The 25783-nt window shown below is 40.3% G+C and overlaps 5 non-coding genes across 5 annotated transcripts; all 5 read right to left on the reverse strand.

Annotated features, from left to right (window-relative positions):
• Positions 1-1299: 1299 nt before the first annotated feature.
• Positions 1300-1490, reverse strand: LOC142211003 (U2 spliceosomal RNA). The gene has a single exon (XR_012717105.1). It is a non-coding gene; the product is annotated as a U2 spliceosomal RNA (small nuclear RNA).
• A 1635-nt stretch (positions 1491-3125) lies between these two features.
• LOC142211014 (U2 spliceosomal RNA) lies at positions 3126-3316 on the reverse strand. Its single transcript, XR_012717116.1, has one exon. It is a non-coding gene; the product is annotated as a U2 spliceosomal RNA (small nuclear RNA).
• A 1635-nt stretch (positions 3317-4951) lies between these two features.
• LOC142211026 (U2 spliceosomal RNA) lies at positions 4952-5142 on the reverse strand. The gene has a single exon (XR_012717126.1). It is a non-coding gene; the product is annotated as a U2 spliceosomal RNA (small nuclear RNA).
• A 1635-nt stretch (positions 5143-6777) lies between these two features.
• LOC142211038 (U2 spliceosomal RNA) lies at positions 6778-6968 on the reverse strand. Its single transcript, XR_012717136.1, has one exon. It is a non-coding gene; the product is annotated as a U2 spliceosomal RNA (small nuclear RNA).
• Positions 6969-8603: 1635 nt separating this feature from the next.
• LOC142211049 (U2 spliceosomal RNA) lies at positions 8604-8794 on the reverse strand. Its single transcript, XR_012717145.1, has one exon. It is a non-coding gene; the product is annotated as a U2 spliceosomal RNA (small nuclear RNA).
• Positions 8795-25783: the final 16989 nt, after the last annotated feature.

The raw sequence follows: 25783 nt of genomic DNA on the forward strand, positions 1-25783 counted from the left end.
AATTCCCAAAAAATAGAAAAGGAATACATTACATCACAAAATTGGGGCCCCCACAAGAAGAGAGTGAGTGGGGGGAATAGGAAAGCAAGCAGGGAGAAGAAGAAGAAGGATGGCTCTGGCTCTAAGACTCGTCAGGTTTGTCCACCGGAGGCCCGCACGGCTGGAGCATCTTCTCCATCAAATTGAAGCGCACACGGGCCTTGCTCTCGTTCTCAGCTACAGCAAAGTAGTTCAGCAGGTCAAAGTGGCCCATGTAAGAGCAGTAGGAGTCTCGGTGCTGATTCACCAGCCATTCCCACTTGGTGGTATCTGCGTGACCAGTGCCAATATATTTGGACTGGAGGTGCTCCAGCTGGCTGTGGATAGTGTACCGATCTGTCATGGTGTGTGAGGTCTGCACCAAAAGGTGAACAGGGTGATAGCCAATGCGTTTGGCATCACAGTAGGGCCCACGGCCCCACCTCTACACTTCTCAGCACATCGCTGTCTGCTTGGTACATTTTTGTCGTCATCAAAGCAAGTCCAAAAAATGCTAGACAGAGAAAATTTCCGAAACCGTACGAAGAATGTTCCTCTTGTACAGCGAAACAGATCAAATCCAGTTGCCACTACTGTCACTCAGCGATGCACAGCGCTTGCTGCAAATCTGCATAAACCCTGCCTGCATGTCAGTCTGTCTCCGGAGCAAGCAGGCAGCCACAAGAGGGCAACAAGCACTGCGAAATAAGAAGAAGAGGAGGAGGACGACAACAACAGCAGCAGTAATAGCAGTAGCAGTAGCATCAAGTTGTGCAAAATCCAGGTACAAGTGCAAAGCAATTTCTCTTGCTTGCCTCAGAAATTTTAATACTCCATTCTCTTCCACGGAAAAAAAGTTTTCAAGTCAGCAGGAAAATCTGAAACAAAATGAAGAAACCAAAATGAAAATAAATAAATTTGGACAAAAGAAAAAACAATTACCAAAAATTACAATGATAACAATACATCATATTTATATAGCGCCAACACATTCCGCAGCGCTGTACAATTTGTCAGGTTAATTTACAGACAACAATATACATTACAAAACTAGTCATTTCACACAATGCAGAAACTGAGGGCCCTGCTCGCAAGAGCTGACAATCTAAGAGGTAGAAGGGGTGACACAAAATTATTGAACCAAAAAAAATAAATAAAATTCGGAAATACAAATAGGATTTCTCATCTAATTCTTCTGATTTGTTGCAAGACATTGAAATGCCAGCAAGCAAGCAGCAGAAGGAAAAAAGAAATTCTTTTTCTATTTTTCAACCAAATTAAGAGGGGTGCACCGGTCCTGGAGATACTGCAATACCAGGTCAATGCGTGGAGTGGACAGAGCAAGCTCTATTTCCATCTCCCTGTTCCAAAAATCCATTTAATATATGGTCCCCAGATAGGGGACGTATCAGATATTAAACTGATAAGAACAGATACTACACTTGATCTTAGCCAAAAGGCCGAGAAGCGATAACCCAAAAATTGGACGCACCCGAGCGGCGCCCCCCGGAAGCAACGTGCACTGCCAAAGGAGAAGGAAGAACAGCTAGCAACCTGGTCAGCAACTCTCACACCCAGGCAAGAAACACAGGTGCACAGCATTACCACAGTCAGCCAATCAATGGTTAATCACTACAGGAAAGTGACCACAGGTGATAGTAGAACTTTGGCGGCAAGGACTCGGCAGTGCACTGCCTTCGCAGCAGGCAAATCTGCATCAGGCCCGCCTCTGCATTAGACCACACCCACTAAAACGTACTTCACGAAGAGTTTGTTTGCTTTTCCTCGAAACACAGCTTCTACGGTTTAATTCCCAAAAAATAGAAAAGGAATACATTACATCACAAAATTGGGGCCCCCACAAGAAGAGAGTGAGTGGGGGGAATAGGAAAGCAAGCAGGGAGAAGAAGAAGAAGGATGGCTCTGGCTCTAAGACTCGTCAGGTTTGTCCACCGGAGGCCCGCACGGCTGGAGCATCTTCTCCATCAAATTGAAGCGCACACGGGCCTTGCTCTCGTTCTCAGCTACAGCAAAGTAGTTCAGCAGGTCAAAGTGGCCCATGTAAGAGCAGTAGGAGTCTCGGTGCTGATTCACCAGCCATTCCCACTTGGTGGTATCTGCGTGACCAGTGCCAATATATTTGGACTGGAGGTGCTCCAGCTGGCTGTGGATAGTGTACCGATCTGTCATGGTGTGTGAGGTCTGCACCAAAAGGTGAACAGGGTGATAGCCAATGCGTTTGGCATCACAGTAGGGCCCACGGCCCCACCTCTACACTTCTCAGCACATCGCTGTCTGCTTGGTACATTTTTGTCGTCATCAAAGCAAGTCCAAAAAATGCTAGACAGAGAAAATTTCCGAAACCGTACGAAGAATGTTCCTCTTGTACAGCGAAACAGATCAAATCCAGTTGCCACTACTGTCACTCAGCGATGCACAGCGCTTGCTGCAAATCTGCATAAACCCTGCCTGCATGTCAGTCTGTCTCCGGAGCAAGCAGGCAGCCACAAGAGGGCAACAAGCACTGCGAAATAAGAAGAAGAGGAGGAGGACGACAACAACAGCAGCAGTAATAGCAGTAGCAGTAGCATCAAGTTGTGCAAAATCCAGGTACAAGTGCAAAGCAATTTCTCTTGCTTGCCTCAGAAATTTTAATACTCCATTCTCTTCCACGGAAAAAAAGTTTTCAAGTCAGCAGGAAAATCTGAAACAAAATGAAGAAACCAAAATGAAAATAAATAAATTTGGACAAAAGAAAAAACAATTACCAAAAATTACAATGATAACAATACATCATATTTATATAGCGCCAACACATTCCGCAGCGCTGTACAATTTGTCAGGTTAATTTACAGACAACAATATACATTACAAAACTAGTCATTTCACACAATGCAGAAACTGAGGGCCCTGCTCGCAAGAGCTGACAATCTAAGAGGTAGAAGGGGTGACACAAAATTATTGAACCAAAAAAAATAAATAAAATTCGGAAATACAAATAGGATTTCTCATCTAATTCTTCTGATTTGTTGCAAGACATTGAAATGCCAGCAAGCAAGCAGCAGAAGGAAAAAAGAAATTCTTTTTCTATTTTTCAACCAAATTAAGAGGGGTGCACCGGTCCTGGAGATACTGCAATACCAGGTCAATGCGTGGAGTGGACAGAGCAAGCTCTATTTCCATCTCCCTGTTCCAAAAATCCATTTAATATATGGTCCCCAGATAGGGGACGTATCAGATATTAAACTGATAAGAACAGATACTACACTTGATCTTAGCCAAAAGGCCGAGAAGCGATAACCCAAAAATTGGACGCACCCGAGCGGCGCCCCCCGGAAGCAACGTGCACTGCCAAAGGAGAAGGAAGAACAGCTAGCAACCTGGTCAGCAACTCTCACACCCAGGCAAGAAACACAGGTGCACAGCATTACCACAGTCAGCCAATCAATGGTTAATCACTACAGGAAAGTGACCACAGGTGATAGTAGAACTTTGGCGGCAAGGACTCGGCAGTGCACTGCCTTCGCAGCAGGCAAATCTGCATCAGGCCCGCCTCTGCATTAGACCACACCCACTAAAACGTACTTCACGAAGAGTTTGTTTGCTTTTCCTCGAAACACAGCTTCTACGGTTTAATTCCCAAAAAATAGAAAAGGAATACATTACATCACAAAATTGGGGCCCCCACAAGAAGAGAGTGAGTGGGGGGAATAGGAAAGCAAGCAGGGAGAAGAAGAAGAAGGATGGCTCTGGCTCTAAGACTCGTCAGGTTTGTCCACCGGAGGCCCGCACGGCTGGAGCATCTTCTCCATCAAATTGAAGCGCACACGGGCCTTGCTCTCGTTCTCAGCTACAGCAAAGTAGTTCAGCAGGTCAAAGTGGCCCATGTAAGAGCAGTAGGAGTCTCGGTGCTGATTCACCAGCCATTCCCACTTGGTGGTATCTGCGTGACCAGTGCCAATATATTTGGACTGGAGGTGCTCCAGCTGGCTGTGGATAGTGTACCGATCTGTCATGGTGTGTGAGGTCTGCACCAAAAGGTGAACAGGGTGATAGCCAATGCGTTTGGCATCACAGTAGGGCCCACGGCCCCACCTCTACACTTCTCAGCACATCGCTGTCTGCTTGGTACATTTTTGTCGTCATCAAAGCAAGTCCAAAAAATGCTAGACAGAGAAAATTTCCGAAACCGTACGAAGAATGTTCCTCTTGTACAGCGAAACAGATCAAATCCAGTTGCCACTACTGTCACTCAGCGATGCACAGCGCTTGCTGCAAATCTGCATAAACCCTGCCTGCATGTCAGTCTGTCTCCGGAGCAAGCAGGCAGCCACAAGAGGGCAACAAGCACTGCGAAATAAGAAGAAGAGGAGGAGGACGACAACAACAGCAGCAGTAATAGCAGTAGCAGTAGCATCAAGTTGTGCAAAATCCAGGTACAAGTGCAAAGCAATTTCTCTTGCTTGCCTCAGAAATTTTAATACTCCATTCTCTTCCACGGAAAAAAAGTTTTCAAGTCAGCAGGAAAATCTGAAACAAAATGAAGAAACCAAAATGAAAATAAATAAATTTGGACAAAAGAAAAAACAATTACCAAAAATTACAATGATAACAATACATCATATTTATATAGCGCCAACACATTCCGCAGCGCTGTACAATTTGTCAGGTTAATTTACAGACAACAATATACATTACAAAACTAGTCATTTCACACAATGCAGAAACTGAGGGCCCTGCTCGCAAGAGCTGACAATCTAAGAGGTAGAAGGGGTGACACAAAATTATTGAACCAAAAAAAATAAATAAAATTCGGAAATACAAATAGGATTTCTCATCTAATTCTTCTGATTTGTTGCAAGACATTGAAATGCCAGCAAGCAAGCAGCAGAAGGAAAAAAGAAATTCTTTTTCTATTTTTCAACCAAATTAAGAGGGGTGCACCGGTCCTGGAGATACTGCAATACCAGGTCAATGCGTGGAGTGGACAGAGCAAGCTCTATTTCCATCTCCCTGTTCCAAAAATCCATTTAATATATGGTCCCCAGATAGGGGACGTATCAGATATTAAACTGATAAGAACAGATACTACACTTGATCTTAGCCAAAAGGCCGAGAAGCGATAACCCAAAAATTGGACGCACCCGAGCGGCGCCCCCCGGAAGCAACGTGCACTGCCAAAGGAGAAGGAAGAACAGCTAGCAACCTGGTCAGCAACTCTCACACCCAGGCAAGAAACACAGGTGCACAGCATTACCACAGTCAGCCAATCAATGGTTAATCACTACAGGAAAGTGACCACAGGTGATAGTAGAACTTTGGCGGCAAGGACTCGGCAGTGCACTGCCTTCGCAGCAGGCAAATCTGCATCAGGCCCGCCTCTGCATTAGACCACACCCACTAAAACGTACTTCACGAAGAGTTTGTTTGCTTTTCCTCGAAACACAGCTTCTACGGTTTAATTCCCAAAAAATAGAAAAGGAATACATTACATCACAAAATTGGGGCCCCCACAAGAAGAGAGTGAGTGGGGGGAATAGGAAAGCAAGCAGGGAGAAGAAGAAGAAGGATGGCTCTGGCTCTAAGACTCGTCAGGTTTGTCCACCGGAGGCCCGCACGGCTGGAGCATCTTCTCCATCAAATTGAAGCGCACACGGGCCTTGCTCTCGTTCTCAGCTACAGCAAAGTAGTTCAGCAGGTCAAAGTGGCCCATGTAAGAGCAGTAGGAGTCTCGGTGCTGATTCACCAGCCATTCCCACTTGGTGGTATCTGCGTGACCAGTGCCAATATATTTGGACTGGAGGTGCTCCAGCTGGCTGTGGATAGTGTACCGATCTGTCATGGTGTGTGAGGTCTGCACCAAAAGGTGAACAGGGTGATAGCCAATGCGTTTGGCATCACAGTAGGGCCCACGGCCCCACCTCTACACTTCTCAGCACATCGCTGTCTGCTTGGTACATTTTTGTCGTCATCAAAGCAAGTCCAAAAAATGCTAGACAGAGAAAATTTCCGAAACCGTACGAAGAATGTTCCTCTTGTACAGCGAAACAGATCAAATCCAGTTGCCACTACTGTCACTCAGCGATGCACAGCGCTTGCTGCAAATCTGCATAAACCCTGCCTGCATGTCAGTCTGTCTCCGGAGCAAGCAGGCAGCCACAAGAGGGCAACAAGCACTGCGAAATAAGAAGAAGAGGAGGAGGACGACAACAACAGCAGCAGTAATAGCAGTAGCAGTAGCATCAAGTTGTGCAAAATCCAGGTACAAGTGCAAAGCAATTTCTCTTGCTTGCCTCAGAAATTTTAATACTCCATTCTCTTCCACGGAAAAAAAGTTTTCAAGTCAGCAGGAAAATCTGAAACAAAATGAAGAAACCAAAATGAAAATAAATAAATTTGGACAAAAGAAAAAACAATTACCAAAAATTACAATGATAACAATACATCATATTTATATAGCGCCAACACATTCCGCAGCGCTGTACAATTTGTCAGGTTAATTTACAGACAACAATATACATTACAAAACTAGTCATTTCACACAATGCAGAAACTGAGGGCCCTGCTCGCAAGAGCTGACAATCTAAGAGGTAGAAGGGGTGACACAAAATTATTGAACCAAAAAAAATAAATAAAATTCGGAAATACAAATAGGATTTCTCATCTAATTCTTCTGATTTGTTGCAAGACATTGAAATGCCAGCAAGCAAGCAGCAGAAGGAAAAAAGAAATTCTTTTTCTATTTTTCAACCAAATTAAGAGGGGTGCACCGGTCCTGGAGATACTGCAATACCAGGTCAATGCGTGGAGTGGACAGAGCAAGCTCTATTTCCATCTCCCTGTTCCAAAAATCCATTTAATATATGGTCCCCAGATAGGGGACGTATCAGATATTAAACTGATAAGAACAGATACTACACTTGATCTTAGCCAAAAGGCCGAGAAGCGATAACCCAAAAATTGGACGCACCCGAGCGGCGCCCCCCGGAAGCAACGTGCACTGCCAAAGGAGAAGGAAGAACAGCTAGCAACCTGGTCAGCAACTCTCACACCCAGGCAAGAAACACAGGTGCACAGCATTACCACAGTCAGCCAATCAATGGTTAATCACTACAGGAAAGTGACCACAGGTGATAGTAGAACTTTGGCGGCAAGGACTCGGCAGTGCACTGCCTTCGCAGCAGGCAAATCTGCATCAGGCCCGCCTCTGCATTAGACCACACCCACTAAAACGTACTTCACGAAGAGTTTGTTTGCTTTTCCTCGAAACACAGCTTCTACGGTTTAATTCCCAAAAAATAGAAAAGGAATACATTACATCACAAAATTGGGGCCCCCACAAGAAGAGAGTGAGTGGGGGGAATAGGAAAGCAAGCAGGGAGAAGAAGAAGAAGGATGGCTCTGGCTCTAAGACTCGTCAGGTTTGTCCACCGGAGGCCCGCACGGCTGGAGCATCTTCTCCATCAAATTGAAGCGCACACGGGCCTTGCTCTCGTTCTCAGCTACAGCAAAGTAGTTCAGCAGGTCAAAGTGGCCCATGTAAGAGCAGTAGGAGTCTCGGTGCTGATTCACCAGCCATTCCCACTTGGTGGTATCTGCGTGACCAGTGCCAATATATTTGGACTGGAGGTGCTCCAGCTGGCTGTGGATAGTGTACCGATCTGTCATGGTGTGTGAGGTCTGCACCAAAAGGTGAACAGGGTGATAGCCAATGCGTTTGGCATCACAGTAGGGCCCACGGCCCCACCTCTACACTTCTCAGCACATCGCTGTCTGCTTGGTACATTTTTGTCGTCATCAAAGCAAGTCCAAAAAATGCTAGACAGAGAAAATTTCCGAAACCGTACGAAGAATGTTCCTCTTGTACAGCGAAACAGATCAAATCCAGTTGCCACTACTGTCACTCAGCGATGCACAGCGCTTGCTGCAAATCTGCATAAACCCTGCCTGCATGTCAGTCTGTCTCCGGAGCAAGCAGGCAGCCACAAGAGGGCAACAAGCACTGCGAAATAAGAAGAAGAGGAGGAGGACGACAACAACAGCAGCAGTAATAGCAGTAGCAGTAGCATCAAGTTGTGCAAAATCCAGGTACAAGTGCAAAGCAATTTCTCTTGCTTGCCTCAGAAATTTTAATACTCCATTCTCTTCCACGGAAAAAAAGTTTTCAAGTCAGCAGGAAAATCTGAAACAAAATGAAGAAACCAAAATGAAAATAAATAAATTTGGACAAAAGAAAAAACAATTACCAAAAATTACAATGATAACAATACATCATATTTATATAGCGCCAACACATTCCGCAGCGCTGTACAATTTGTCAGGTTAATTTACAGACAACAATATACATTACAAAACTAGTCATTTCACACAATGCAGAAACTGAGGGCCCTGCTCGCAAGAGCTGACAATCTAAGAGGTAGAAGGGGTGACACAAAATTATTGAACCAAAAAAAATAAATAAAATTCGGAAATACAAATAGGATTTCTCATCTAATTCTTCTGATTTGTTGCAAGACATTGAAATGCCAGCAAGCAAGCAGCAGAAGGAAAAAAGAAATTCTTTTTCTATTTTTCAACCAAATTAAGAGGGGTGCACCGGTCCTGGAGATACTGCAATACCAGGTCAATGCGTGGAGTGGACAGAGCAAGCTCTATTTCCATCTCCCTGTTCCAAAAATCCATTTAATATATGGTCCCCAGATAGGGGACGTATCAGATATTAAACTGATAAGAACAGATACTACACTTGATCTTAGCCAAAAGGCCGAGAAGCGATAACCCAAAAATTGGACGCACCCGAGCGGCGCCCCCCGGAAGCAACGTGCACTGCCAAAGGAGAAGGAAGAACAGCTAGCAACCTGGTCAGCAACTCTCACACCCAGGCAAGAAACACAGGTGCACAGCATTACCACAGTCAGCCAATCAATGGTTAATCACTACAGGAAAGTGACCACAGGTGATAGTAGAACTTTGGCGGCGGCGACGACGACGGATGCAGAAGACTAAGTCTATATTTAATAGAACAAGCCTATGATGTGATTTTGGAACAAAAGTCCCATTGAAAGCCACTATTCATAATCTAACTACCACAGTTTCTGAGCACATTGTCTATATTAGGGAGACCTTACTGAGGTATTCTGGTACATAGAATTTACATTTATGATAATAGATTTACCAGAATTCACTTCATCTTTACTAATTTTTCAAAAAATATGTTTGGTATGCTGAGAATAATCTCTCCCTCAGTCTAATACACAGGCCTTTCAAAGTAACCTCAAACTATAAAACCTTGGCTTTTGTAAAAGACAGATCTCATACTAATATTGCAAAGTGATGGTGTTAGTGTTCTAAAAGATTACTGCTCTAAGGATGAAAAAAATGGAATATATACTGATTGTTCAACTAATAGGTGAGATCATAGGGTGTACATCATGTGACCATGCAGCAAAGAATATTCTGATGATTAACATTGATTGGAGGTAACATTGAGATTATAGAAGCTGTAATTTTATAAGTATATGCAATCTGGCAGAAACTTATTGATTTATATCTTTATTATGAACAATTTCACATACAGAATTCAAGTTACTACTTATGCAGGGGCCACACGGTGGCTCAGTGGTTAGCACTGCAGCCTTGCAGCGCTGGAGTCCTGATGTTCAAATCCCGCCAAGGGCATAAAACCAACTGCAAGGAGTTTGTATGTTCTCCCCGTGTTTGCATAGATTTCCATCCCATATTTCAAAAACATACTGATAGGGAAAAATGTACATTGTGAGCTCTATGTGGGGCTCACAATCTACATTTAAAGAAAAAATAAATAAGATTAAAAAAAAAAAAAAGAATGCAAGTTACTACTTAGGGCTAGATCACACAGGGACATGGACGCTGATTTTGACAGCAGATTTTGCGGCCAAATCAGCATCCATACAATGTCCACGCTATGTGAACTGCTCCCGCCGCGACCACGGCTTTCACCTCCGCTGTCTGCTCAAATGAATGAGCCGACATGGAGGGCACTGCGGCTGGGCGGAAGCCGCGGCTCAGCGAAAGCCAGGTCATGTCGCTTCTTTTTCTGCTAGCGAGCTAGCAGAAAAAAAAAAGCGAGCAGTTCACATAGAGATACATTGTATGGACGCTGATTTGGCCACGAAATCCTCTATCAAAATCAGTGTCCATGTCCCCGTGTGAACTAGCCCTTACTATAGTAATCCGGACTGATATCAGACAATTAATTGACAACACATACACAATATACTCAATTTCATTACTCACATTCAAGTGAAATATAACATCATCAGACTACAATACTATATACCATTATACAATAGTAGACACATTGACACAATAGTAAACACCATTATTGTAAAGATTCTGTAGATCATCACCACTATTTCTAACTAGCCAGGATTCCAATATATAAATTATGATACAAAACTAATCTTGAAATAATCTGAAGCCTGATATATCATGTGAGGTCAGGTTCGTTTAAGATATTTTAAAGCTTACAGGTAAGATATTACAAGCTGTCTAACGCATATATCCTAGTTCATACCAATGTAAATATTCTTGTAACATCAAATCAAAATAATCCGATCAGCTTGTATAAGGAGGCCAGTTCAAGATTTGACATTACAAATGTAGTGCACGTGCTTTATCTGGACATAGGTAATGCAGTAGACGTGGTGTCCTGAACTTTTCAAGACCTTTTGATACTGGTCCACATAAACAATTGGTATACAAAATGACATTGTTGGGACTGGGGAAAATATGCATTTGGGTGAGCAACTGACTCACTGATAGGAAACAGAGAGGAATTGTTAATGGTAAATATTCAGTCTGGTTCACAGTCACCAGTGGGGGCCACAAGGGTCAGTATTAGCTCCTCTCCTGTTTAACAGGCAATTAATTGATAATATTAATTACCTGGTAGAGAATTTACAGACCAGGAGGTCCATATTACACAAGAAATTGTCTATATTACACAGCAGGGTCTCCATATTACACACCAGGGTCTCCATATTTGCAAATGACAGTAAACTTTACAAAATTTAAAAAAAAAATCAAATATTGGAATATTAAATGGATCTAAGGGCTAGTTGACATGTAAATGGAAATGTGACTTATTTAGATCCAGAAATCAGGCAATAGGATAAACGACTACAAAATATTTTTAGGAAACATCATTGTCACCCCACATATAACACTATAGGAACCATAGCAAAAGCAACAAAATATAAGAAGTCCATGATCAAGATGTTAAAGATATGGGAAATATTACAACACAGATACATCACATCAATGTCCTATACAAATGTACATTAATAATGTAATGATATTTTTATCAGAACTTCTTATAAAATAGGAAAAAGTGAAATAATAAAGGAAGAAATCAATACAATGTGCTATTACTTTGCAGAATACACAAATGTGAACTGAAAAATGAACCATTACATGTAAAGTCTATCCAACAGCATTGAATAAACTTAGACACGGTCAAATCCTTCACAAGTGTATAGAAGATACAAGTTAAAGATTAACAGCCACAGCCATGTTCTCTCCAGGTATTGGATAACTACAACGTGTCACTTACATTACAAATAACCTGAACGTTTCTTATTAGTCCTACATGGAAGATATACGACAATCCAGATATAACAAAGTAAAAGGAGGGGAGACAAGCAAGAAACACAGAAGGGAAAAGGAAAGTTCTGCAACTACAGGCCTGAAACTTATACAACATATCACACAGAACTAACACAGGAAGAAGACAAAAAAACAGAAGAATAAAGCTAAAACCTAATCCTTTATACAAATGTCTCCTTATATATTACAAGTGCACAAAGTCAGTACATTTATATACATTATATTTAGTTCTGGGATAATTCAATTTCAATATTCAACATGTGCTCCCATCATAACATAGCATATATCATACATGTCATACACATTTTATCATACACATACCTGGAGCTGGTCTTGGCTGCTGTACACACAAAGCTGGATGTGATGGCGACTACACACACATTATATTAGCACATAGTACATCCCTCCCCTCTTATCTATACATTGATATTATATTATTACTGATTAATATAATTAAAATTGCATCATTCCAGCAGGTCTGGCTCAGCCCCCTCACCCCAGCAGTATAGTCACCACCCTAATCTGCAGTCTGTTAATTGTATTTATGAACACTGATTAAAAATTAAGATTATTTATGATTGATTTATTGAATGTATTTAAATCATATCCACATTACACATGTCTGATAGCTGTGTGTACATAATATATACACATATATAAACCTCTGACAAACATATCCCTTTGTACATAAGTACACACTGACATTGGGAGTAATTACCAACAATCATCATGGCTGAAGTTATGGCTTCAATTTGTCTGAACTGAAATTAATACTGTACTCAACTGGGCCGAGACCACTCAATACAACAACTCTATTAACACAAACTAGACAAACAAACCTGCCTTATATGAGACCTACTGACATAGAAAATGTGATGGACAGAAAAAACACACAAAATATTAAGAGGCCACATAACAAGGGGCAGGAATAAAACTCCTGTACAAACCATATAACAACAAAACTTGTCACTTGTTACTATGTATATGCTTTCTGTCTCACTTGACGCAATGTAACAAAACAAATATAAACTCTTCTCCATAGCTAGTCTTCAGACTGAGCAGACATGGTAACACTATTACAGATCCTCAGCTGATGATACAAATCCTTGTGAAGAGTTTCAACATTAATCATTTAGTGTCCATAAAACTATTCACAGGACAATAAGGACAGAAGAACAGGAGTGTGTTTACCTCTAGACCATGTTACAAGAAAAAGACATTTAACATCCATCATAACCCTGTGAGTTTCAACTGACACCTCCCCCACATAAATAGCGAACATGTGACAGATTTTTTTTAAATGCAGACACGGACAAGAGATCAAATCCCATTGGAATCAATGAAATTCATAACTAATTTCTGACTGACGTTCGTGTCATTTAAAATTTTGTAACGGATGATAGCAATGGACACTTAATAATATGAACACCCCCTTATGGACCATATAAACACAATAAAGCCCTGTTCACATCTGCATTTGGATGATTCCGTTCCACTGTACAAAAATTGCAGAGAGAAAAACACCTCAAGCATGGCATTTCTCATGAACCAACCACATGGCGCATGCTCAGAAAGCAGAAACAAAACAGACAGTATAAAAACTGGACACTACTAACAGGAGTGTGCACGGGAACAACAACCCATTAAAATATTAAGGCCGAGCATACAACAGCACAAGTGTGAAGACCCCCAACTGATGCTACTGTATCCATTCATATCAATTTGCATCTATTACAATAGGCTTTTTTTTTAAAAGTTTTCTTTTTTAACAGATGCCTTCAAAAAAGAAATCCAACTGTAGTGTGAACCCTGCCTTACACACCAACCAATGAGGTGACAACATTGGTCTATTTCTTTACTTTGGAGTCTAAATCTATTCACTAATATTAATTCAGAGTCTCGCTGACCCCACCACAATTTGTACTACTAGATGAAAATTGGAAAAGGAAATTTCTATCTTGGACTACTTCAAAAGCAGCATGAAATTCATGACAATGCAAAGCTGCTAACCCAAATCTACTTTCAAGTATATCCCCATATGGGCCCATCTATTCGCAAGCAAGCAAGCAAGCAAGCAAGCAAGCAAGCAAGCAAGCAAGCAAGCAAACATTAACAAAATGCAAATGGTTTGGATATTCTTATGTTTATGCAGCAAAAAAATCCTGGGCTATACCATGCCAGGGCTAAAGCGACAGTAAACATGAGCACACCATTGTTTTTCTTGTGCAATTGACCATTTGTTTAATGTATCACATGACCACCTTCACAAAGAAGGAAGAAAAAAAAAGTTCAATCCAAAATGGCAGCATTGCAGATGGCCGCCATCGGTCTCGCATGGCCTCAAACGTTTTCCCCCTCCCATATACTAACATGCCAAACTAAGGTGATTTCAGCAACAATATATCAGAGAAGATGAATGATATGACCACAAGATAGACTGATGTGAACTGTTAGAACTTACCGACATTGTAGCAGATAAATGAATTAAAAAATCTGTCACCAATGACAATACACATGTAATATTGGTAAAATAATTGGAATGAAGGATGTCTACAATAAACCTAACACCACCTGGAGTACAAGGCAACAAAATACTAAGTTACTAGGCAGCATGGGCAGGGATTACAGGGGATATAGAACAATTTTTAGCATAAAAAATTAATTTCATAAAAAAGGAAGTTGCAAAGAAAAAACCTCTTTAGACTGGACACAGTAAAGACAATAGACAGACATAGAATTGTCATTATGACTCAACTTTATATTACAATAACCTGACACAATGCACTATAATAATACACAATGTGACTCAATTGACACAGAAAAATGGTCTGACAAGTCCTAAAAGCAGCAACACAACATAGCAGGCAATGTACAAAAATGGCAACAACGTCAATGACAACCCCCAAAGGTAAAACTATAACAAACACACGGCTAAACTACAACTCATTCAAAATACAGCCAAGATACAAAATATCCATTGCAAAAATAGGAAAGATAACAACTAGAAATGAGCGAACAGTGTTCTATCGAACACATGTTCGATCGGATATCAGAGTGTTCGCCATGTTCGAATCGAACACCACGTGGTAAAGTGCGCCAAAATTCGATTCCCCTCCCACCTTTCCTGGCGCCTTTTTTTGCACCAATAACAGCGCAGGGGAGGTGGGACAGGAACTACGACACCGGGGGCATTGAAAAAAATTGGAAAAAGTCATTGGCTGCCGAAATCAGGTGACCTCCATTTTAGACGAATAGTGGATTTCAAATCTGGGTCATATGAGAATGTGAACTTTGTGACTATGAGACAGGGATAGCTGTACAGGCAGGGATAGCTAGGGATAACCTTTATTTAGGGGGGAATGTTATTAAAAATAACTTTTTGGGGCTCTATCGGGTGTGTAATTGTGATTTTTTTGAGATAAACTTTTTCCCATAGGGATGCATTGGCCAGCGCTGATTGGCCGAATTCCGTACTCTGGCCAATCAGTGCTGGCCAATGCATTCTATTAGCTTGATGAAGCAGAGTGTGCACAAGGGTTCAAGCGCACCCTCGGCTCTGATGTAGGAGAGCCGAGGGTGCACTTGAACCCTTGTGCACCCTCAGCTCTGCTACATCAGAGCCGAGGGTGCGCTTGAACCCTTGTGCACACTCTGCTTCATCAAGCTAATAGAATGCATTGGCCAGCGCTGATTGGCCAGAGTACGGAACTCGACCAATCAGCGCTGGCTCTGCTGGAGGAGGCGGAGTCTAAGATCGCTCCACACCAGTCTCCATTCAGGTCCGACCTTAGACTCCGCCTCCGCCTCCTCCAGCAGAGCCAGCGCCGATTGGCCGAATTCCCTACTCTGGCCAATCAGCACTGGCTAATGCATTGTATTGGCGTGATGAAGCAGTGCTGAATGAGTGTGCTTAGCACACACATTCAGCTCTACTTCATCGGGCTAATAGAATGCATTGGCCAATCAGCGCTGGCCAATGCATTCTATTAGCGTGAACTGAGTTTGCACAGGGGTTCTAGTGCACCCTCGGCTCTGCTACATCAGATTGCTACATCTGATGTAGCAGTGCCGAGTGTGCATCAGATGTGTAGTTGAGCAAAACTGACTCAGCACTGCTAAGTCTCTGCATTCGCATAGGAATGCATTGGCCAGCCTTCGGCCAATCAGCGCTGGCTCTGCCGGAGGAGGCGGAGTCTAAGGTCGGACCTGAATGGAGACTGGTGTGGAGCGATCTTAGACTCCGCCTCCTCCAGCAGAGCCAGCGCTGATTGGTCGAGTTCCGTACTCTGGCCAATCAGCACTGGCCAATGCATTTCTATGGGGAAAAGTTAGCTTGCGAAAATCGCAAACTGACAGGGATTTCCATGAAATAAAGTGACTTTTATGCCCCCAGACATGCTTCCCCTGCTGTCCCAGTGTCATTCCAGGGTGTTGGTATCATTTCCTGGGGTGTCATAGTGGACTTGGTGACCCTCCAGACACGAATTTGGGTTTCCCCCTTAACGAGTTTATGTTCCCCATAGACTATAATGGGGTTCGAAACCCACTCGAACAGTGAGCGGCTGTTCGAATCGAATTTCGAACCTCGAACATTTTAGTGTTCGCTCATCTCTAATAACAACAACATCACATGAAAATACTGGCTCTTGTACAAACATATCCTTCAATTGCACAGTGTCAATACATTTACATACATTATATTGAGTTCTTAATACCAATACCATACACATATAGGCTCCCCTCATACCATACACATATATATATGATACACTTACCTGGAGCTGGTCTTGGCTGCTATACACACAAGGCGGCTACTGGTGGTGACTACTGGTAATTGGCCTGAGACGGGCAGGTGATGGTAATGACAGCTCCCCCCATGCTGTATTGACACATGGTACATCCCACTCCCCTTATCTATACACTTATCTTTAATGTCTTTAGTATTCCTGAAGTAATTAATGTAAGTTTAGATGGCTCCAGCAGGTCTGGCTCAGCCCCCTCACCCCTAAACTCTGCACCTGGAACATTAGGACACCTACAATAAGGTCTAGTTGACACTAAGCCTGCAATCCAATAGTTAGGGAATAACTCAATATGAACAAAAAAAATTGTATGTATGTATGTATGTATGTATGTATGTATGTATGTATGTATGATTTAATCAATGATTCAATGTACTGCCATGATATACACATTACCTGTCTGACAGCTGTGTATACATAATATATAGACATATTAACCTCAGATATATCCAGCATTACATATGGACACACTAACATTCAAGGATTTACTACACATCTACATGGGTGAAGTTATGGTTTCACTTTGCAACACTGTCCTTTCTAGAACAAAACATGGGACCTAAGATGTCACCTATCCCATCCATTACTACAGTACTTTGTTCGGCTGGGCCAAGACCCCACAAAACAACAACTTTATTAACACAAACCAGTCAGACAAGAACCTGCCTCGTGAAATCTACATCATTTTATGACTGGCATAGAAAATGTTGTGGTATAAAATGGTATAAAATGGTGTCTGATATATTAAGAGAACACAACATGGGGGGGGGGGGGGTTAGGGAGGGCAGAGGGGGAAGGGAGTGAACTAAGATTCCTGTACAGATCATATAACAAAATTTGTCAAGTTCTTAGTATGATATTAGAATTTAGCTACATTGTCATAGATCTATGAATAAAAAATCTGTCACCTCTGACATTAGACATGTAATATTGGTAAACTCACAGAAGCAAAGACAAAAAGAAAACTAACAAGAGAGTATATGACCACTAAATACATTACTAGACAGAAGTGAAAGGGATTAGAGGATAGAGAGCAATTTATAGCATAAACTAATAATTTCATACAATAGGGAGGTTGCCATAAACATAACCTTACACTGAGACCAGTCAGGACAATGGTGTGACATTATATGGCAGTACAAACATTTATAAATAAAGACACACATAAAATAATCATCATTAAACCTATCATATTAACCTGGGGACACAATGGGACTATTTTGATTGGCAACAACTTGTACAAGACAGAAAAATGATCTTGTAATTCTCAAACTCCAACCATTACATCGTCCTAACAGGCAATGTGCAAAATTACTACAACATATTTTTAGGAAACATCATTGACAGCCCACATATAACACTAAAAGAATGATAGCAAAAGCAACAAAATATCAGATGTCCATGATCAGAGTATTGCAGATATGAGAAATATTACAACACAGATACATCACATCAATGTCCAATAGAAATAGACATTAACATTGTAATGATGGTTTTATTAGAACTTCTACTTATAAAAATGGAAAAAGTGAACTAATAAAGCAAGAAATCAACACAAGCTGCTATTACTATGCAGAATCCACAAATGTGAACTAAAAATCAACCATTACAAGTGAATTCTATCCAACAGCATTGACTAAGTTTAGACAAAGTCAAATCCTTCTCAGGTATATAGAAGATCCAAGTTAATGATTAAGAGACAGAAAGAAGATAAAAAGACAGAAGAATAAAGCTAAAACCTGATCCTTTATACAAATTTCTCCTTATATATTACAAGTGCACAAAGTCAGTACATTTATATACATTATATTTACTTATGGGATAATTTGATTGCAATATCCAACATGTGCGCCCCTAATCCCATAGCATAGATCATATATCTCATACACATACCTGGAGCTGGTCTTGGCTGCTGTACACACAAGGCTGGCAGTGATGGCGACTACACACACATTGTATTAGCACATAGTACATCCCTCCCCTCTTATCTATACATATTATATTAGTGATTAATATAATTAAGATTACATCACTCCAGCAGGTCTGCCTCAACCCCCTCACCCCCCCCCCCCAATCTACAGTCTATTATATTTATGTAGACTAAATCAAAATTAAGGTTATTTATGATTGATTGATTCATTGAATATATTGACATATCCACATTACACATGTCTGATAGCTGTATGTACATAATATATACACATACATAAACCACTGACAGACATATCCCTTTGCAAAGATACTTCAAGGATTTGTTTCTGCTCAACATTAAGCATTTAGTGTCCATAAAACTATTAACAAGACCATAAAGAAAGAATAACAAAACAATATGTATACCTCTATTGGCCATAAAACATATTTAAAAAAAAAAAAAAAAAAAAAAAAAAAATTAACATCCATCATAACTATGATTTTGAACAGACACCCACACCCAATAAATAGCAGGCGTCTGACAGATTTTTGGAATGCAGACACGGAGAACACATCAAATCCCATTGAAATCAATGAGATTTTTTAGCAGATTTGTGACAGATGTTCACGTCCTTTAAGATTTTTTGACGGATGATAGCAGCAGACACTTAACAATAACGTGAACCATAAAAACACAATAAAGCCCTGTTCACATCTGCATTTGGATCATTCCATTCCACTGTATGAAAAATGCAGAGAGAAAAACGCCACAGGCAGCGCATGTCTCATAAACCAACCACACGGCGCATGCTCAGAAAGCAGAAAAAAAACAGACAGTATATAATAATAGTATTGTGCACGGGCACAAAGTTGGACATGCAGGATTGCACACACACCTGCTTTAAAAAACCCATTGCAATATCAAAACCAAACAGACAGCAGCACAAGTGTGAACGGCCCCAACTTATGCTACTGTATCCATTAATATCAATTCTTTCTTACAATAGGCTTTTTTTCAGTTTCATTTCTTTTTTTAAACAGACAACTTCATAAAAGGAATCTTACAGTAATGTGAACTCTATCTTACACACCAACCAAGAGGATGACCATATGGAAATCACCACAACATTGGTCTTTTTTTTTTTTTTTTTTACTTTGGATTAATTATACTGAATAGATTTAAATGGCTCCAGAGTCTCGCTGACCCTACCACAATGTGTACTACTAGATGAGAATTGGAAATTGAACTTTCTATCTTGGACTACTTCACACCAAGCAGCATGAAATTCGTGATACTGCTAACCCAAATCTACTTCAAGTACATCCCCATATGAACCCATCTACTCACAAGCAAACAAACATTAACAAAAAGCAAATGGTCCAGATATTCATAAGTGTATATTTATAAAGGCAAAAAATCCTAGACTATGCCATGTCAGGGCTAAAGCAACAGTAAAAAGGAGCACACCATTGTTTTCCTTGTGCAATTCTCCATGTGTTTGATATGTCACATGACCACCTTCACAGTGAAAAAAAAAGTTCAATCCAAAATGGCAGCATTGCAGATGGCCGCCATGGGTCTCACATGGCCTCAAATGTTTTCACCCTCCCATGTACTAACATGCCACAAACTAAGGTGATTTCAGAAACAATATATCAGAAAAGATGAATCATATGACCACAAGATAGACTGATGTGAACTGTTAGAACTTACCGACATTGTAGCAGATCTATGAATTAAATCAGTCACCAATGACAATATACATGTAATATTGGTAAAATAATTGGAAGGAAGGATGTCTACAATAAACCTAATAACACCTGGAGTACAAGGCAACTAAATACTAAGTTACTAGGCAGCATGGACAGGGATTACAGGGGATATAGAACAATTTTTAGCATAAAAACTTAATTTCATAAAAAAGGAAGTTAGCAAAAAAAAAAAAAAAAACATCTTTAGACTGGGCACAGTCAGGACAATAGACAGATATACAATCATGATTATGACTCAACTTTATATTGCAATAACCTGATGACAAAATGGGCTATATCAAAACACAATGTGACTCAGTTGACACAAAGAAATGGTGAGACAATTCCTAGAAGCAGCAACACATCATAGCAGGCAATGTACAAAATGGCAACAACGTCAATAACACCCCCAAAGATAAACCTAAAGCAAAGACACAGCAAGCATACAACTCATTGCAAGTACAACCAAGATACAAGATATCCAAGAGCAGGGCATTGCAAAAATAGGAAAGATCACAACAGCATCACATCAATGTCCAATAGAAATGAAGATAATGTCCTGAAGTTTTTCTTACAGCTGCAATTTATGAAAATGCAAAAACTGAATTGGAAGCAGAAAATCCTCTAAAAATGATATTACCGTGCAGAATTCATGATTTTTAGTGGAACTCATACACTACGTGTGAATACTATCGAAACAGGATTGGGCTAAGTTTATATACCATCATATCCTTCACAAATAGATAAATAGAAGATGGAATTTTACGTATAAAAATCACATCCAATTGTCCTCCATGTCTCAGGATTGTTACAATGTGTCACATTACTAAATAGCCTGAACATTTCTTATAACTCCTCCATACAAGATATAAGACAATCCAGATATAACAAAGTACAAGGAGGGAGAACAAGCAAGAAACACACAAGGGAAATGGAAATTTCTACAAATACAGGCCTGAAACTTCTACAACATATCACACAAAACATATAGAACTGAGAAATAAGATAAAACAATCAAAGCTAAATACTGGCTCTTGTACAAACATATCCTTCAATTGCACAGTGTCAATACATTTATATACATTATATTTAGTTCTTAATACCAATACCATACACATATAGGCTCCCCTCATACCATACACATATATAATATACACTTACCTGGAGCTGGTCTTGGCTGCTGCACACAAGGCGGCTACTGGTAATTGGTCTGAGCCGGGCAGGTGATGGTAATGACAGCCCCTCCCCCCCCCATGCTGTATTGACACATAGTACATCCCACTCCTCTTATCTATACACTTATCTTTAATGTCTTTAGTATTCCTGAAGTAATTAATGTAAGATTAGATGACTCCAGCAGGTCTGGCTCAGTATGTATGTATGTATGCATGCATGCATGTATGATTTATTCAATGTACTGCCATGATATACACATTACACATCTGACAGCTGAATGTACATACTATATACACATATTAACCTCAAATATATCCAGCATTACATATGGACACACTAACATTAGGGGATTTATGGCTTCAATTTGCAACATTGTCCTTTCTGGAACCGAACATGAGACCTGTCCCATCCGTTACAACATTACTTTATTCAGCTGGGCCGAGACACCTCGGAACAACAACTTTATTAACACAAAACCAGTCAGACAAGAACCTGCCTCCCTCATGTGAAATCTATATCAGTTTCTGACTGACATACATAATATTGTGGTATAAAAAGGTGTCTCATATATTAAGAGGACACAACATGAAGGGGAGAGAGTGAAATAAGATTTCTGGACAGATCATATAACAAAACTGGTCACAGCAGAGGGTTTGTTACTATGTATAAAGCTTTCTGTCCCAGTTGCAACAATGCAGCAGGAAAAATATAAACTCATCTTAACATCTAGACTATAGAATGAGCAGACATTACACTGTAGCAGATTCTCAGCTGAGCAGCCCTGATGCTTCTCAAGGATTTGTATCAGTTCAACATTAAACATCTTTTAGTGACCATAACACAATTAACTGGACAATAAGGACAGAATAACGGGCTAATGTCTGTATTAGCCATAGACAAGTGACCAAAGTCCTGCACCCACATCATATTCATCAGCTACAAAAAAAAAAAAAAAAACCAATTCCAGCAGCACAATTCTCATACAGAAACCAAACGGCGCCTGCTCAGAAAACAAATACAGACAGTGAAAAAAATGGACACTACTAATGCTAGTGTGCACAGACACAAAACTTGGATATGCAGGACTGCATTTGGACATCCATTACAATATCATGGTGGGCAGACAGCAGCACAAGTGTGAACGCCCCCTAGCTGATGCTACTGTTGACATTTCCACCACCACATCATCAATTAGCAGCTCTTTACAATAGGCTTTTTGGATTGGGGTTTATTTTTAACAAACACCTTCATAAAGAAATCCAACAGTAGTGACAACCCTGCCTGACATCAATTCATAAGATAATCCTTTCATAGTCCCACAGTGGAGAAATTTCAGCATGTTACAGCAGCATAGTAATACATATACCGGATAATAGAAGGTGACAATATTTGGAGGACTTGGCTTCATGGGACAATAGATACATGAAAACCAAGCTAAGAGATATCAGTCAAGGTATATTAAGCTTACATGACGGAAGTTGTTCATACTTTGCTTCCTTTGTATGGAACTCAAACTACAAACTTCATTGGTGGGACGTTACTCATCTGAATACAGATCATTTGTAGGACAAAACAAGTTTCAAAATGAAACAGTCAAATGAACAGAGCCAGAACATGTGCAGCCTTTATATTTATAAGTAGGGATGTACCTACCCCAGTGTCCACAACTTCTTTGCACTGCCTATTAAAAACACTGACAATAACCAGCATGTATACTAAGACTGAAGTTGTTCTCAGACTACAATTAACCCTTACACACCATGAATATTACTAATATTGGGCAGTGGAGGAAACAATAAGGAGTAAAGCAGGAGACATGGCGTCCTAATGTCCTCACTCAAAGCTAACAGTCAAGGGACAACAATTGCGTCAATGTAAAGAATAAAATTGCACAGATAAGTATAAGTGGTTAGTATGATATCAGAATGTAGCTACATTGTCATAGATCGATGAATAAAAATCTGTCACTACTGACATTACACATGTAATATTGGTAAACTCACAGAAGCAGATAAAGGCAAAAAAAAATATATATATATATAAATAAAAATAAATACATTACTAGGCAGAAGTGAGAGGGATTGCAGGGGTAGGGAACCTTTGGCTCTCCAGCTGCTGTGAAACTACAACTCCCAGCATGCTCCATTCACTTCCATGGGAGTTCCAAGAGCAGCAGAGCAAGTATGCATGCTGGGAGTTGTAGTTTTGCAACAGCTGGAGAGCCGTACGTTCCCTACCCCTGAGGATATAGAGCAATTTATGGCATAAACTAAATTTCATACAATAGGGAGGTTGCAATAAACATAACCTTACACTGAGACCAGTCAGGACAATCGTGTGACATTATACGGCAGTACAAACATTATTAATGAAGACATACATAAAATTATCATTAAACCTGTCATATTAACTCGGGGACACAATGGGACTGTTGATTGGCGACAACTTGTACAAGACAGAAAAATGATCTTGTAATTCTCAAACTCAAACCATTACATCGTCATAGCAGACTGTGCAAAATGACTACAACATAACTGACACCACAAATATAAGCCTAGAGCTACAGCAACAGCATAACTGTCCCCAAAGTGACACATTAATAACCAGCATGTTTCATATAAGGGATGTATTGTCTGCAGAATTTTAAACAAGACATTGCAGAAATGGACAAGAAGGAAACATGAGATAAATGTACAATCCACACAAGCTGCTATTACTATGCAGGATTCATAAATGTGCACTGGAACCAACCACTACATGTGAATACTATCCAACAGCATTGGGCTAAGCTTATATATTGTCATATCCCTCACACATGTAACTGACAGTAACTCCATGTTACTATCATGGAGTCTATCATACACCACTACCATACACATTACAATAGAAAACATAATAGTACTTAAGGGTTAACCTCCAATTTTACTATTAAGAACCAAAACCACATCCAAGTCTCCTCCATGTCACAGGATAGTTACAATGTGTCACTTACATGACAAATCACCTGAACATTTCTTATAATTCCTCCATACAAGATATAAGACAATCCAGAAATCACAGAGGCAGTGAGAACAAGCAAGAAACACAGAAGGGAAATGGAAAGTTCTAGAAGTACAAGCCTGAACCTTATACAACATATCACACAGAACATATCATAGAACTAACACAAGAATAAGATGGAAAAATAAAGCTAAAACCTGGCTCTTATCCAAATGTCTCCTTATATATTCAAGGCACAATTTATGGAGAATTTCCAATATTGACCATATCCCCATACCATAGACATATCCAGGCTCCCCTCATACCATATATGATATAATATAACACATACCTGGAGCTGGTCTTGGCTGCTGTACACACAAGGCTGGCAGTGGTGGCTACTACTACACACATTGTACTGGCCCATAGCACAGCCCTCTCTTATCTATACACTGCTCGGGGGTTTCTTTACTTTTCCTGAAGTGATTAATATAATTAGGATTAGAAGTCTCCTGCAGGTCTCACCCCCCCCCCCCCCAACTCTGTACATTTACATTAAGGACTAGTTCACACTTAGCCTCCGATCTGTTACTTATATATATGGAGACTGACTCAAAAAGTACAAAAAATAATGGTATTTATGATTTATTCAATGTATTGCCGTGTGCACATTACCTGTCTGCATATAATATATACACCTATATAACAGACATGGCGCTCAGTATATATATATACACACAATACTTTATACACTTACAGGTAATGAACAGAAACATCAGGAGAATTTACCATCCATATAATGGGCCGAGACCCCTCAAAACAACAACAACTTTATTAACACTATAACTAGATAGATAGATAGATAGATAGATAGGAGATAGATAGATAGATAGATAGATAGATAGGAGATAGATAGATAGATAGATAGATAGATAGATAGATAGATAGATAGATAGATAGATAGGACATAGATAGATAGATAGATAGGAGATAGATAGATAGATAGATAGATAGGAGATAGATAGATAGATAGATAGATAGATAGATAGATAGATAGGAGATAGATAGATAGATAGGAGATAGATAGATAGATAGATAGATAGGAGATAGATAGATAGATAGATAGATAGATAGATAGATAGGAGATAGATAGATAGATAGATAGATAGATAGATAGATAGATAGATAGATAGATACAGAAACCTGCCTCATGTGAAATCCAAATCAACTTCTGACTGACTGACATAGAAAATGTGGTGACAGGAAGACATGAGATATTAGGAGGCCGCACCCCGAGCATGAAGGGGGAGATGGAGACTCCTGGACAGACCATATAACAAATACAATAGTCTTTTCTTTAAGTCTCTAGTGCACACATGTTTTCTTTATCGGTTGCCAGTGGATACGAACATGAAGGCAGGACCTTTGTAAAGTCCTTCTCGTGGTCCGGTTCTCTCCTCATACATGTAGTGTCCCTATGTGATATCCTGGCTACAATA

The sequence above is a fragment of the Leptodactylus fuscus genome, chromosome 6 (assembly GCF_031893055.1).
Source record: "Leptodactylus fuscus isolate aLepFus1 chromosome 6, aLepFus1.hap2, whole genome shotgun sequence".
Lineage (NCBI taxonomy): Eukaryota > Metazoa > Chordata > Amphibia > Anura > Leptodactylidae > Leptodactylus > Leptodactylus fuscus.